Raw genomic sequence first — 14,067 nt, 5'->3', positions numbered from 1 at the left:
ATCTGTTCTGATTGGTACATGTTTCCTTCTGTGATGGCCCAAGGTGGGAGTGAAACCATCGACAATTGGTAGAGGGTGGTGTGAGGGCTTTTTAGATGGACCACGGGATCCTGTTGCGGGCAGGTCACTCCGCTACCTTACTTCCATGTTTGGTCAAATCCCCTCTCGGGGTGGTCCTACAGGGATGACGCCCACTTCAGTTGGTAGAGGACAGACGGAGGAGTTCTCAGAGGGGATACAAAACCCCCTGCGAGATGGGTCACCCTGTCCCCGTTCATTCCCCGATTGGTCAAATCCAGTCTCCAGGTTGTAAAATGCTAGTTGCCCCTGCCAAATTTTAGTAAAAGAAGGGAAGAAAGGCATGTACCTTTTCCGTTATCTATAAGGTGGCCATCTTGGACTTGGGAAAAGAATGTGGTGACCTTTTGCCATGTGCTCTATTATTTTGGGATGGGAAGCACACACCCACGCACGGATTGAATCCGCGTAGATAGGGTCTAACATCCAGGCAGAGACGACGCAAAGAGGGATAGGGAGGGGTTTTAGTTAGGTCTACTCACCCGTTCCTGTGTCCAGCATCGAAGTCCATCCCTAACGTCCAATGTCAAGAGAGCAGCAGCCATCCACCACTGTCCTTGCAAGAGAAGAGAGAGAACATCAACATTACCCCCTGGGTGTAACTGTTTGGGAGAGTGGAGCATTTCCAGAGTTAAAGTTTTTGTTAATCTGCCCCTTCTCTGTCCTATCCTAGCCCTTTTCCCCATAGGAAATAAAGTCTTGTTTGTGTGGTTACCACTGCGTGGCCTTATTTTCTTGTGCTAAGGGAAGCTCCCATAGACGGGCTTTACAAAGGGGACCAGGTGGGAAAAATTTACTGTAAGATTCCCCACGTCTTCTGAATGGGGTTTGGGTCCTGCCCTCTTTAAAGGAAGGAAAAATCCTTACAGGTGATCCCACGGGGGTGAAACCCACTGTGATTACTTAGTCATCTGTCCTATTCACCACGATGTGTGTGACCCTGTGTATCACAGGGAAGTAGCCCATGGGGCATTATGAATCCTCTGATTCCAAATGGACACTCGTGGATGAAGAAGGACAACTTTTCAAATCCAGTGTGCACCGAGATTGTATGAACACTGAACGTATTGAGTACAATGCTCTTATCTTTCATCTGTTCATTAAACAAAGCCAAAGGAGCAGGGTTGGGAGGCTGGGCACTGACTTCCCCAGGATCATTCCTCTCCTAGTAATTCCCATTACAAATCTCCAGTCAGGGAAGAGCCTGAGGAAGTGTGATCAGTGGAACTACCCAGCGCACCAGAGAAATCAGGGCCCTGAGCTGAGAAAAAACAAGCCTCAGCCAGTTCACATTCATTCACTGTCCTCAGCACAGAAACCCCAGAGGCACCTGAGGATTACTTGAAAGGGTTTGAGAGGGTTGGCTCTGCAGAGATAGAGCTGACGCCTATTACGGCTGGTAAATTCATGACAGAGTAGGAACAGGATGGAAAGATACAGGGACACAAATTCTCTGGTTAAGTCGAGTGTGTTTCCAAAATCTGACCCGTCGCCTGGCGCAAGGGCAGAGCTTGGGTTAAGAAGACGATCTAGGCGTTTTGTCCCTTTAGCCATGGTGCACACAGAAGATGATGGTTTACAAAGTGATTGACAAGTGGGGGCGGTGGACGACTTCCCCGCTGACATGCTTATTGGGAATTATTTTTTTATGTTGCTCAGGGTGTGGAAGTGATCACCCGCAGCCAAAATGCATCTTTGTGTTGAGATCCCAGGGAGAAGGGGGGAAATCCCAGAAGCTACTAAGGGAGACAGAGAAAGTCTCTCTGACACCCCGGCAGTAGAGGGAAGCGGCGTGTCTCCAGCAGCAAAGGGAGGTGCTGAGATGAACTCATGCCGCGCAGCAGAAGGCAGCCTGCCCAGTGCCCTCAGAGACAAAGGGGTCGAAGAGGCACCTCTCACTGAACAAGCTGTTCCAATTGTTCACAGCCGGAGTTTTGCAGGTGAGGAAAGCATAGACCTGCCCTAGAGAGCACCAGGGATGTTGGCTTAGAGGGGGCTCCAGGAAAGGAAAACAGGGAAAGGCCTTTTGAAGAAGATGGAAAATGTCTAGGAAAGCTCCAGTGGGAGAGAACCAAAGCCCTGAGCAACCCTCTCAGCAGGTGATTGTGCCCAGGAGCACCCTGGGGAAGTCATGTTGTTAGCGCAGGAACGTCCTCATGCTGGTCACTTGGGGATGGACGCCCCACACAGAGGGGCTGACTCAATCTCTCCCTGCCCCCAACACTCCCTCAGCCCACCAGCCTGGAACTCAGCCTCAGAGAGTGAACTGTGCAGCTGACTTTTCAGAGGAAAGCAGTCACACAACCCACCCCTCGGGGACATGGGGTGGTGGGAGACGGGCTCTCCCTCCAGGCCCCAGAGCATATAACTGGGCCAAAAGAAATCTGATGAGGTTCAACAAGGACAAGTGCAGAGTCCTACACTTAGGAAGGAAGAATCCCATGCACTGCTATAGACTAGGGCCCGACTGGCTAGGCAGCAGTTCTGCAGAAAGGGACCTGGGAATTACAGTGCATGAGAAGCTGGATATGAGTCAGCAGTGTGCCCTTGTTTCCAAGAAGGCCAATGGCATATTGGGCTGCATTAGTAGGAGCACTGTCAGCAGATGGAGGGAAGTGATTACTCCCCTCTATTCGGCACTGGTGAGGCCACCCTTGGAGTACTGCATCCAGTTCTGGGCCCCCCACTACAGAAAGGCTATGGACAAATTGGAGAGTCCAGTGGAAGGAAACAAAAAGGGTTTAGGGGGGACTGGAGCACATGGCTTATGAGGAGAGGCTGAGGGAACTGGGCTTATTTAGTCTGCAAAAGAGAAGAGTGAGGGTGGATTTGATAGCAGCCTTCAGCTACCTGAAGGGGGGGTTCCAAAGAGGATGGAGCTCGGCTGTTCTCAGTGGTACCTGATGACAGAACAAGGAGCAATGGGCTCAGGTTGCAGTGGGGAAGATCTGAGTTGGATATTAGGAAACACTATTTCACGAGGAGGGTGTTGAAGCACTGGAATGGGTTACCTAGGAGGTTTTTAAGGCCCAGCTTGACAAAGCCCTGGCTGGGATCATTTAGTTGCGGTTGATCCTACTTTGAGCAGGGGGTTGGACTAGATGATCTCCTGAGGTCCCTTCTAACCCTATTCTTCTATGATCCTAAGTCGGTCTCTGGAGGGTTGGAGAAGAAAATGTCAAACGTGGGAGTGGGCAGGGAATTCCCACTGAACCTCAAAGCACAGAGTGACCTGTCCAATCTTATAGCCCTGGTTCCAGCTATTCAGAAAATTGCTTCTGGACTTATTCTAGGCTAGTTCAGAGCATTTGTAGATGGGTCGTTTGGGGTTTTTCTCTCTCTTTCTTTTAATATAATGATGCTAAAACTTTTGTAACTAATACAGCCAAATAATGAGATGAATAGTGAAGCAGGTTTAGCTACTTCATAAGAAAAAGGGTAAATTTATTTCCCCGATTTTGAGTCTTAAAAGATTTTCTGAGATTTCAATTTATGAATGTGCAAGCGTTTTATTGCCCATCCTGAATTGTGGATTTTCTCTCTTGGTGAAGGCTGTTTGGTCACATACTTTGATATTAGCTTAGTTTGACAGGATGTAGCTCAGATTTGTTGAGGACTTCACAAGACAAACCATCATTTGCCTGAAGAGCCTTTTTTCAATCTTATTTCACTTCAACCGTTGTCTATCCCCGTGTCATGAGATTGTTTCAACAATGGCAATTATCGATCTCTCTCAGCAGAAACACTGAGTATCCAAGCTGGATTCTCACACTGAGAGGCAGAGACTGAGACAGGGAATGAAGTTACTGCCTGATGCCTGCAGAGATGTGAGATATACTCAGGAGTGGGGGAAGAGCTGGGAGGCTGCCGGGTTTGCTTTTCAGAGCCAGACAGCTGAGGCTGAGAACTGTGAGCTCCCTGCATCAGAGCCAGAGAGAGACCCGAGCTGGCCTACAAGTGTCCTGTGAACACCCCCCGAACTCTAAAGGGCCAAGAATGACCCCCCAAGAAGAATGATGGGGGGAGGGGCAGCGTCTCTCAATTGCTGTGATGACAACGCTGGGCACAGGCAAGTGAGCCAGGGATGTCAACAGAGGCCACAGAGATAAGGAGCCCTAAAGCCCGGCTCATCCCCTCTCCGCCCTACATCCACCTCACTGTCCTGTGTGGGGACGAGAGAGGCTCTCTCTGCCCCAATCCCCCCACACTGTATCCCTTCAGCCTGAGCTCTGGGGGTTTCCTGCCCGTGGAGCGTCTGCTCTGACTGAACAGTCATTGGTCCTGTTGCTAGCAGGATTCTTGTTGACACCGTAGCAGCCAGAGGCTGCAGGGCTGTCCCGAGCGATTTTGGTGCCCTATGGGGGGTCTGTGTGGGGCTCCGCCCCAGACCTCCATGGGAGATGGGGTCTGGCTACTTTCTGTGGGAAGTGGAGTGACCTGGCCCCAGCCTGCTCTGCTCCCCCGGCTCCCAGGCTTGGGCACGGGGGGAACCGTCCCCCAGCACTCACCGACGGCGCGGCTGGAGTCGGGGAGCGGGGCAGGCCGGGGCCGGGTCGCGCTACTTATGGGTGAGGGCAGCCCGGCCGCTTCTGGAGTCCTGAGGGGAGTGGGGGGGAGCAGGGGCGGGGGCCTGCGGAAGAGCCAGAGCAGGGGCTGGAGCAACACGCAGCTGCGCAGGGCACCAGGAAACGTGGTGCCCCAAACTTCCTGGTGCCCCACACAGCTGTGTACTTTGCGTGTGGGTAAGGACGGCCCTGAGAGGCTGCACCATAGCCTGAGGCGCTAGTGCGCTCGGTGCTGTATTAGACACACACAGCGTGAGACACAGCTCCTAGGGGAAGGGGCTTCAAGTCTAACCGCACAAAGCAGACACAAGGAGGAGTGTGTGGGTGTCGGGAGTGTCTCCGTGATTAAGGCCGTGCTTGTAAACCAAGTTTTCAACTTCCAATACATGTGAAAAAACAACAGATTTTTCTTCCTCCAAGTAACAGCACTTACACTTACAGTACAGAACAAGTAGCCTGAGTTCCCTGCAAGCTGCACAGCCGCGCAGCAGCCTTCTTAGCGCCGTATGGGCACTCAGACAACCCAGCCGGGGGCCTGCCATGGCTAGGGGAGGGGCACCCTTCCCTGAGCCCCAATCTATCCCAGCCTCCAACCTGCCCGAACCCAGCTGTGCCTGAGCTGCCCTTGCCCAGACCTGAACCCAGCCCTGGCCTTGCCAAGGAGAGGCGCCTATCCTGTGGCCCCAGCCCTGCAGCTGATACGGGGGGGAGGTGCCTCTCCCCCCCAGCCTGGGTGCCGCTGCAGGGTGAGACAGCTGGGAAGAGTCCTCTCTCCCGGCCCGAGCACCCTCCTGCACCATTGGAATCCCCCACCCAGACCCGGGACACTTTCAACTCCAGCTCCAATGAGTTGGATACAGGATCAAATTGATACTAAGTGCAGAGACTCTTGGGAGGGGGAGGGACAAAATACGGGTGGATAAACTCTACTGTGCCTCAGACATAGGCCAGCGCTGTTGGAGTCAGCAGATATAGTGATGGTGATGGGGAAGGAGGGAATCCCTGCGACTCGCCCCATTTCCTTCCGGCGTCACAGAGGCTGAAATGGTACATCTGCCCCACTCCTGCTCCTCCTTGTTATATGGAAATGCATTTTAAATAAGGAAAATGGTAAAAAAGAAAAATGCCCAGCACGACCTGTACCAGCGTGAGCACAACTGGGAAGGAGACATTTTGCCAGCAAAGAGGGAACTTGGTGACTAACAATCGCTCTGCTACTGGGGTGACAGTATAAACGTGATGCTCAGGGATTGTCCAGACCAGGAAAATGGGTGTCCATTAGGACAGGCCAAAGGGGAAGATGCCAGCTAACCCCAACCCCTGTGCCTGGGCGATGTCAGCACTGCAAACAGAGCGGTGTGTTTACATCACGATAGCTACCTCGAGCACGCCGACTCCAAGGGAAATCCTAGAGCAGAAGACAAAGCCCAGGTCCTTTCTCACTCTGTGAGGCTACTTGTGGTCACCCCAATTTCCCCACCTGGGGCTGATGGAAACTCCTTGCCAGGAGGGGCAACACTCCCATGATGACTCACAGGAGAAAGGAGTTGGGCGCAAGGAGCACAGGATCCACCCCAGAGAAGGGCGACCTGTAAAAGGCACGAGTGTGCGACACACGAGGCAGATGAGAGAACAGAATGATACAAATGGTGCAAACAACCCAAAAGGTCACTATGTGGGAATTAGTAAATGTGTTTTTTTAAAAAGTCTCTTCTCTGCCCTACACAGAGTTTCTACGCTGCGTCGCTGTCCTGTGAACACCCTGATGTCTTGTAAGGTGTGGGCCCCAGGTGAAACTTTTCCTGCACTCTCAGCATCGATAAGGTCTCTCTCCCATGTGAATTCTCTGGCGTACAGTGAGGGCTGAGCTCACACTGAAGCCTTTCCCGCACTCACAGCACTGAGAGGGTCTCTCTCCCGTATGGCTGCCTGCTGTGTCATTAGGGTTGCTTTCGGACGGAACAGTTCCCCACACTCACAGCACTCAGAGGGGCGCTCTCCCATGTGGATCCTCTGATGTGTATTGAGGGCTGTTGTTAATTTCAGTTTACATGTTTGCCAAATTATTCTGTACGAAAGTTAAAATAAGTTCTGTAACTCAAAAGGCCATTTTGGGTTGGTAAAAGGACAAGGCGACCTCCATTGGGGGTCAGGTTCGTGGTCCTCAGTACCTAGAAAAGGTGGGAAAGTGGGAAGAGCAGGAATCTGACCTTGCCCAGCAACAGCTCCCTACAGAGACCAATGAGGGGAGGGGCCAGGGGCACTGGCTCTTGAGCCATCAGAGGTGCAGGTGGCTGCTCTCTCTCCTAGTGCGGTACAATCTTGGCACTGGCTATGGGCCTGCAATAGCTACTTACTAATTAAGTTGGGGTTGGTTGGTTGGTTGTTGTTTTGGGAAAGCAAACTTGCATACACGGACCTGGTCTGGTTAGTTAGATCAATCGTGCACTTGGGACGACGCAAAGCGGGTTAGGGTGGGAGTTAAGATAGGGATACGTACCTGTCTGTTTCATCTGTCGACCACGGTCGGTGTTCACCGCTGGCTTCTGTCATCTGGATCCTGCAACCCCTTCATTGCTGACGTCTGTAAAGGTAGAAGAACATCTTGTATTATAAGCGCATGTGTGTGCCTGTGTGTTGTTCTGAATCTCCAGAATCATTAATCCAGTCCCCTTTCCCTTCCTTCCTCTCCCCTTAGCAAATAAAGTGTTGTTGTTTATTTTATAGTTGTGTGTGTGTGGAGTTCATTAAAGTCAGCTCTGATAGCTGGGCTTAAAAGGGGGACTCAGCAGGAGATAAACTGTAAGGCTCCCCGAGATCTTCTGATCAGATCGGCCTAGAGAGAGAAAAATCCTAACACTTGTTGAACCTCATCAGATCTCTTTTGGCCCAGTCCTTCTTGAGAGTGGGAAGGGGCTTGGACACCAGCTTAAAGCCACATCTCCCCAGGGCAGCACTGCACAGTGTGCAGAGCAGGGGGCACATTTCCGTTAGTTTCACTTTGTGCAACTTAACCCTAGGTTCTCAGCCCTGTGAATGAGACTGTGGAATTGCCCAGCCCGTGGGAAAGATCGTGAGTGTAAAATATTCCCCAGGGTTGTTACATCCCTCAGGGACCATCTGCCTCTGGATGCCGGGGATGGAATCAGGACCTTTCACTACCAGGCCTCTGCTTACGACCAGGCCCAGGTCAGCCGTGATCCAGTATAAACAGTGACTCACAAGGAGCCTTAGCCCACCTACTGCTGTTAACGGGCAAGGCGGAAAGGCCTCAATTTACAACAATGGCCTAATTTTGGGTACCTCAGTTTCTCTCTTTGAACTACAGGACTGCAGGGAATTTGTTCCAACTGCATCCACAGCTGCATCTGGAGTCCGTGGGCACTGCAGGTGTCCAGCCCCTCAGAGAACCAGCCCCTACGCACTTAAAGGCAGGATCCCGTATTTGGGGAACCCTATTGGATTTCAAGTCCAACACCTTAACCACTCGGCCATCACAGCTGTGAGCACAGTAATGCCTCAACGCCAGAGAAACTGGTAAAGAATCACAATGCCCAGGCATGAAGTCATCTGAACTACAGAATTCCCACCGCAAACCTGGCTTCCAAACCACAGGGGGGATTGGGGGTTTGTTCTCTTTGCTTAGCCATGTGCAGTCGCACAGAGAGTGTGTTTAAAAGTCTCCCCTCCCACAGAGCGGGAAGGGGAAATGATTCTCAACTTGAAGCCTGACGTAGGGTGACCAGATGTCCTGATTTTATCGGGACTGTCCCAATATTTGCTCTCCCCCCGACACACATTCTAACCACTGGCCTCCACTCCCCTCCCAGGGCTGGAGATAGAACCCAGGAATTCTGACCACCAAACCTGCCCCCCACCCCTGCTCTGACCACCAGACCCCACACTCCCCTTTTAGATTTTAGGCTCGCAGTCTCTTTTATCCATGCACCCCACTTGTCCATCCATTTGCTGCAGCTTTTTAGGGTGTCACCCTTGCTCTGCATTCCCCCAGTGCAGCCCAAGGCTTTTCCTCCCCCCAACCACACATCCTCTCCCCACACTGAGTGGATTAAGCACATCTTCAGTGGGGGTTTGGCAAGGCAGGGACAGGGGCGGCTCTAGGCATTTTGCTGCCCCAAGCACAGCAGGCAGGCTGCCTTCAGCGGCTTGCCAAGTCGCAGGACCAGCGGACCCTCTGCAGGCAAGCCGCAGAAGGCAACTCTGCCTTCTGCCCTTGCAGCGACCAGCAGAGCGCCCCCAGTGGCTTTGTGCCCCAAGCACGTGCTTGGCGTGCTGGGGCCTGGAGCCGCCCCTGGGCAGGGAGCAGGCTGGCTGGGTGTCTTTGTGGCTGCCTGCTGGCCACACATAGGCATGGTTCTCCCCTCCTCTGGCCCTGCCCTCATTTGCTCTGTAGCTTTTAAGCCTTCCCTTGGAGCTGTCAGCACCAGCCGCCTCTGCTCCAGGTGCCCAGAGGAGAAGTGTGTTGGGCTCCAGCCTGGGACTCTGCTTCCCTCCTGCCTAGCCCTGACTATGAAGCCTGGCCCTGGCCCTCCTTCCTTTAAATGCCATGTGGGCAAGAGGTAACATGTCGCTGCAAGTGAAATGGCCAAACTTGTGGGCCTCATGTGAAGCAGCAAGAATCCCAACCACCTGGTCAAACCACAGGGTAACACGTTCTAGAGCCCCAACCCATTGTGGCCATCACAACCCAAGACCTGGCTCCAGTGGGTGAGTCACCCAGCTGGAAGGGGGGGGGGGGGAGACTGGCTCTTGCACAGCTGGAGACAGGGAAGTTGAGCACTGGGAGCGCCAGGGCTTCACCACAAGGTCCCACTGAGATTTGAACTCAGATAGCAGGATTCAGAGTCCTGAGTGCTGCCCGTTACACCATGGGACCAGCTTGTGCTGCCTTCTCTGCACAGTGGTGACCCTCATGGGGCTGGCTCATGTAAGGGACTGTTGGCCCCTTACTAAAACTTAGTGGGGTTTTTGGTTGGCTAGTTCCCAGCACCAATAGAAGGGGGAAGGGCCAATGGGAAATCAGGCCCCTGAGACTGACAGTCCCCAGTGGCAATGGGGAGAGGCCAAAGCTCCAAGTTAGCCGCACTGACAGGCCAGGCAGTGTAATGAGGGAGTCACCAGGCCAGGGGGTCCCATCCTCCGTGGGAGCTGGAACTGCCTGGGCCAGAGTGGGGCAGAGCTAAGGAGAGAGCAGGAGCCCGAGAAGAGCCGGGGAGCAGAGCTGCACCAGCCGGGGAGAACCAGAGCAGATCTGTGCTGGGAGCCGAGCCGCAGCAGCACGAGCCGTAGAAGCTGCCCAGGGAGCAGATCTGTGCTGGGAGAAGAGCTGCAGCAAGCGGAGCCAGAGGAGCAGCCCAGGGAGCTGGAGGCAGAGCCGCAGCAGCACTGGGGCTGGAGGTGGGTGCAGTGAGCAGCGTGGGAGACCCTGGGCAGAAGGCCCAGTGCAAGGAGATGCCACCCGTCAAGAGATCTTGCAGGCCAGACTTTTGGGGGTGGGGGGATCATATCCCCTACATGGGGGCTGACACTGGGAGCAAGGGGCCTGTCATCTAGAGCATGTGGACTCTGCCAGAGCAAGTGTCCAGCCCGTGGTGTCCCTGCAGCACAGCCAGGGCCTGGGGAGGAGGCCTGGGACATGTGAGGGAGAGACTGTGACCTGCCCTGACCCTCCAGAGACGCTGGTTGTGATCTCCCTGCGCCACAGAACAGGGTGACGTGTTTTCCTTTCCCATCTTTCCTTATGTTTTACACTGATTGCTGGGTAATAAATGGTGTTTGCTTGAAGCACATGCAGTGAGGAGTGGGTCAGGGAAGTGCCCAGAGTGGGGACACTGTAGCTCTGTTCAAGTGATCATGGCAAGATTGGGGGTCATCAAATCCCCCAGGATTCCTGGGCCCAGCCTTGTCAGGGTTACGAGGTCTCTGCCACACAGGAGAGTAGAAAGAGCGTCCTTGGGGTCAGGCAGCCTCTGGGTAAGAGGGTGGGGACTCAGATCCTTTCTCTGGCCAATTGCACCAAGGTCATGTATAAACCAGGGAAGTTCCCCACAATAGCCGGACCTGAACCCCCTGTACACTTGTGCTCTGTCCTCATTGCTTCTCTGTCTCCCTTCCCCCCATCTCCGCTGCTCCCCCTCTGAGCTTTCTCAGCACCTGGACCCACAGCGCTTCCTGCCAGCCAGAGACTGTGTGTTCTAGGCCTGCTCCTGTGGATGTGGCCTCTCCCCTGATTCCTGAGGAAAGGAACCTTTCCAGGAGATGGCCACAGCTTCTGGGAATCCCTGTGTGGCTGTGAACAGCACCAGGAATCATTTGGCTCCTGGCACACAAGGCAACTTAAAAGCCTGAGTGCCTAGACAGGGGCTTGAACCCTCGAATTAAGAGCCTGATATGCTACCAGCTGAGCTACCTGCGCTTGGTGAGACCATCTTCACCGTTCAGCACAAGAGTGAGCAGGCAGGCAAACGAGAGGCAAAATAAGTCCCAGGAACCCCTCCTCTTTTTCTGCACAGCCACTGCCTGTCAGCAGGATTCCTCCTCCTCCTCCTCAGTGAGACTGAATCTCTGCACCTAGACAGCCGGTCCATCCGCTGCACCCCAATCCCCCATGCCTGAGCCTCCCTGCCAAAACCCTGCACCTAGACCCATAGAATTAAGTCTCACGTGTCACTGGGAACTCGACTTCTTGTGCCCAGAGAGTCTCGGCCCCCTCAGCAGATGACCTGAGAAACACAATGTCGCCTTTTCCAAAGAAGTGCTTGGAGGGGTTTTTCTCATGTTACCATGTGGCCTAATGGATACGGCATCTGAGTGTGGATCAGAAGATTGAGGGTTTAAGTCCTTTGGTGGTTGTGTTTCTGCAATTTTACCATTGTGCTGAACGTCCTGCTCCTTGCAGGACTGGAACCTCTTCTTGGCCACTCCGGCCAATGCTCTGCCGTCAGCTAGAGCCCCGGGAAGGAGTTGGGGGTTGGGCGTCACAAAGGCTGGGACATGAGCCCCAGGTGCTTCCAGTCTAGGCTTTGCCCTTCCTGACTTGCCAAAGAAAGTGGGTGTTTGGCATGGCAGGGAGCAGCCTGGCTGGGAGTTTTTGTGCCTGTCTGCTGGCCACACGTAGGCATGGTCCTGCCCTCCTCTAGCCCTGACCTCAGTTGCTCTGTGGCTTTTAAGCCTTCCCTTCCCAGCCGCCTCTGCTCTAGGTGCCCAGAGGAGGAGAGGTGTTGCTGGGTCACTTTTACAGATGCCCCTTCCCTGGTACTGCCCTTGCTCAGCTGCACAGAGGAGCTTCCATCCCCAATCCCTGCCTGTCACTGCCCAGCAGCTCTCTGGCACCATCCCTGAGGGCTGCCCTTCCTCACTCTCTTCCTGCCACATTGGGAAAGACAGCTCCCATCTCTCCTTGTTAAAGGGCAGGTGGGCCAACTAGGGGCAGAAGCCCATTCTATGTTTTCCTACTGCAGAGCCCAAGCTTAGGGACTCACCTTGGGTGCAGGCACTGCTGTGCTCCCAGAAAACAAGCCACCCCTGCACAAAGAGAGATGAAAGGGGCTGCCAAAGCCTGGGATTGAGCCAAGGACTTCTAGATCTTCAGTCTAACACTCTCCCAACTGAGATACTTTGGCAGATACATGGCAGTATTTTGGCCTGTTGCTTTTCTGTCTGGGATGTTTTTGTCAGCAGTTGCACACAAAAAGGACAGGAAAATGAACGGCTCCTCCACACCCCACCGGAGGAACCCGATGCCCTTAGCTGTGGTCAGTAAGAAGTGGCTGTTGGCTGACAGGGCCTGACCCCAAGGAGCTGGAACAGCAGCTGCCGCCTGTCTCTCGGCTCCAGGCCCTGGGAAATGCTCATTGCCTGGCTGCATGGGCGGCTGCTGCTCCATGCTCTGGAGAGCGTCTGTATTGCTCTGTCAACCCCCCGTCTTCACTGAGCCAGTCTGGTAAGGTCCCAAGTGCCCCCTCCGGCCTGGCAGCTGAGAGTCTGTGCAGACATTGGCCCCCCTGCCAGCCCCACAGGCAGCAGCAGCGCCAGCCCCCCAGCACCACAGGGGCACTCAATGCACTTCCTGTGGGGAAATGGCTCCTTGGCGTCCAGCTGCTAGAGTGAGAGCCAGGAGAGAGCAGTGTCTGGCTCACCTTGGGGGAGAGAAGAGACCTGGTGAGTGCGGATCTCCCTCAGCCTCCCCCGCAAGGCTGGTCAGTTGTATTGTCACTGTGATAGTAGGTGCTTCCCATCAGGGCCACCCGCAACAACTCCTCCCCTTCCTTCCAAGGCCCTGCCCCCACTCCACCCCTTCCCCCAAGCTCCCACCCTTGTCCCCTCCTGCCCCATTCCTCTCCCTCCCCCACCTCTTCCTGTATCTTGCTCCTCCCTCTCCCCGCCCAGCGCCTCCTGCACCCCACTGAACAGCTGATCACTGGCAGGTGGGAGGGGCTGATGGGGAAGAGGAGGAGCTTGTCGGCAAGGCCTGTAGTGGGGCGGGGGGAGCTGGCTGCCTGTGGGCCCTGAGCACCTATTTTTTCTCCCTTGGTTCTGCAGCCCCGTAGCGCCTATGGATTTGCTGACTCAGCTCCTTTCGCACCCTAGAGAGAGGAGCAGAACCAGGGCTATGGCTCATCTATGGGGCACCAGGTGAGTGGCAGAGGCTTCAGGCGCTAAGAGTTTGCCTGACCCCTCAGGGACACAGTGCGAGGGGGTGTCCCAGGGATCTCTAGGAAAGGAGCAGAACAGGATTTACTTGGGTTGGGGAGAGAATTGAGAGTGTCTCAGGGGGTTGTACAGAGGTATTGCCTGGGTGAGCGACGGGCTAAAACACAGGCCTCGCTGTGAGCAGGATTCAAACCTGTGCAGGGGAACCCTATTGGATTTCAACTCCAACAGCTTCACCACTCGGCCATCACAGCTGTGAGTACAAAACTGCCCCCATGCCAGAGAAACTGGTAAAGAATCACAATGTCCAGGCTTGAAGTCATCTGAACTACAGAATTCCCACCACAAACCTGGCTCCCAAAGCACAGGGGGGATTTGGGGTTTGTTCTGTTTGCTTAGCCATGTGCAGTAGCTCATGCTCCAATACGTCTGTTAGTCTATAAGGTGCCACAGGACTCTTTGCTGCTTTTACAGATCCAGACTAACACGGCTACCCCTCTGATACTCTTAGTGACACTCTCCGATGGATCCCCATCCTCCACTCACCGTGAGGTAGGTAGGAGCGGATCATTATTATCCCTACTTGAAAGAGGGAGAAGTTAAGGCTGAGAAAGGAGAATTGACTTGTCTTAGGTCACACAGCCAACCAGTGGCAGAGTTGGGAATAGGACCTAAGATCCCTGATTTTCAAACTAACCATCAGAACTTGAATTTCACACATTGAATGACCTGAATAAAGTGCTCTGATGAG

The 14,067-nt window shown here is 54.0% G+C and overlaps 2 non-coding genes across 2 annotated transcripts; both read right to left on the bottom strand.

Moving 5' to 3' along the window:
- Positions 1-9,468: 9,468 nt before the first annotated feature.
- Positions 9,469-9,540, bottom strand: TRNAQ-CUG. Its single transcript has one exon. It is a non-coding gene; the product is annotated as a tRNA-Gln (tRNA).
- Positions 9,541-13,488: 3,948 nt separating this feature from the next.
- TRNAS-UGA lies at positions 13,489-13,570 on the bottom strand. The gene has a single exon. It is a non-coding gene; the product is annotated as a tRNA-Ser (tRNA).
- Positions 13,571-14,067: the final 497 nt, after the last annotated feature.

This window comes from Mauremys mutica, chromosome 6, assembly GCF_020497125.1.
Source record: "Mauremys mutica isolate MM-2020 ecotype Southern chromosome 6, ASM2049712v1, whole genome shotgun sequence".
NCBI lineage: Eukaryota > Metazoa > Chordata > Testudines > Geoemydidae > Mauremys > Mauremys mutica.
Note: the sequence above shows the minus strand (reverse complement) of the source record. Positions and strands in the feature narration are given on the sequence as shown.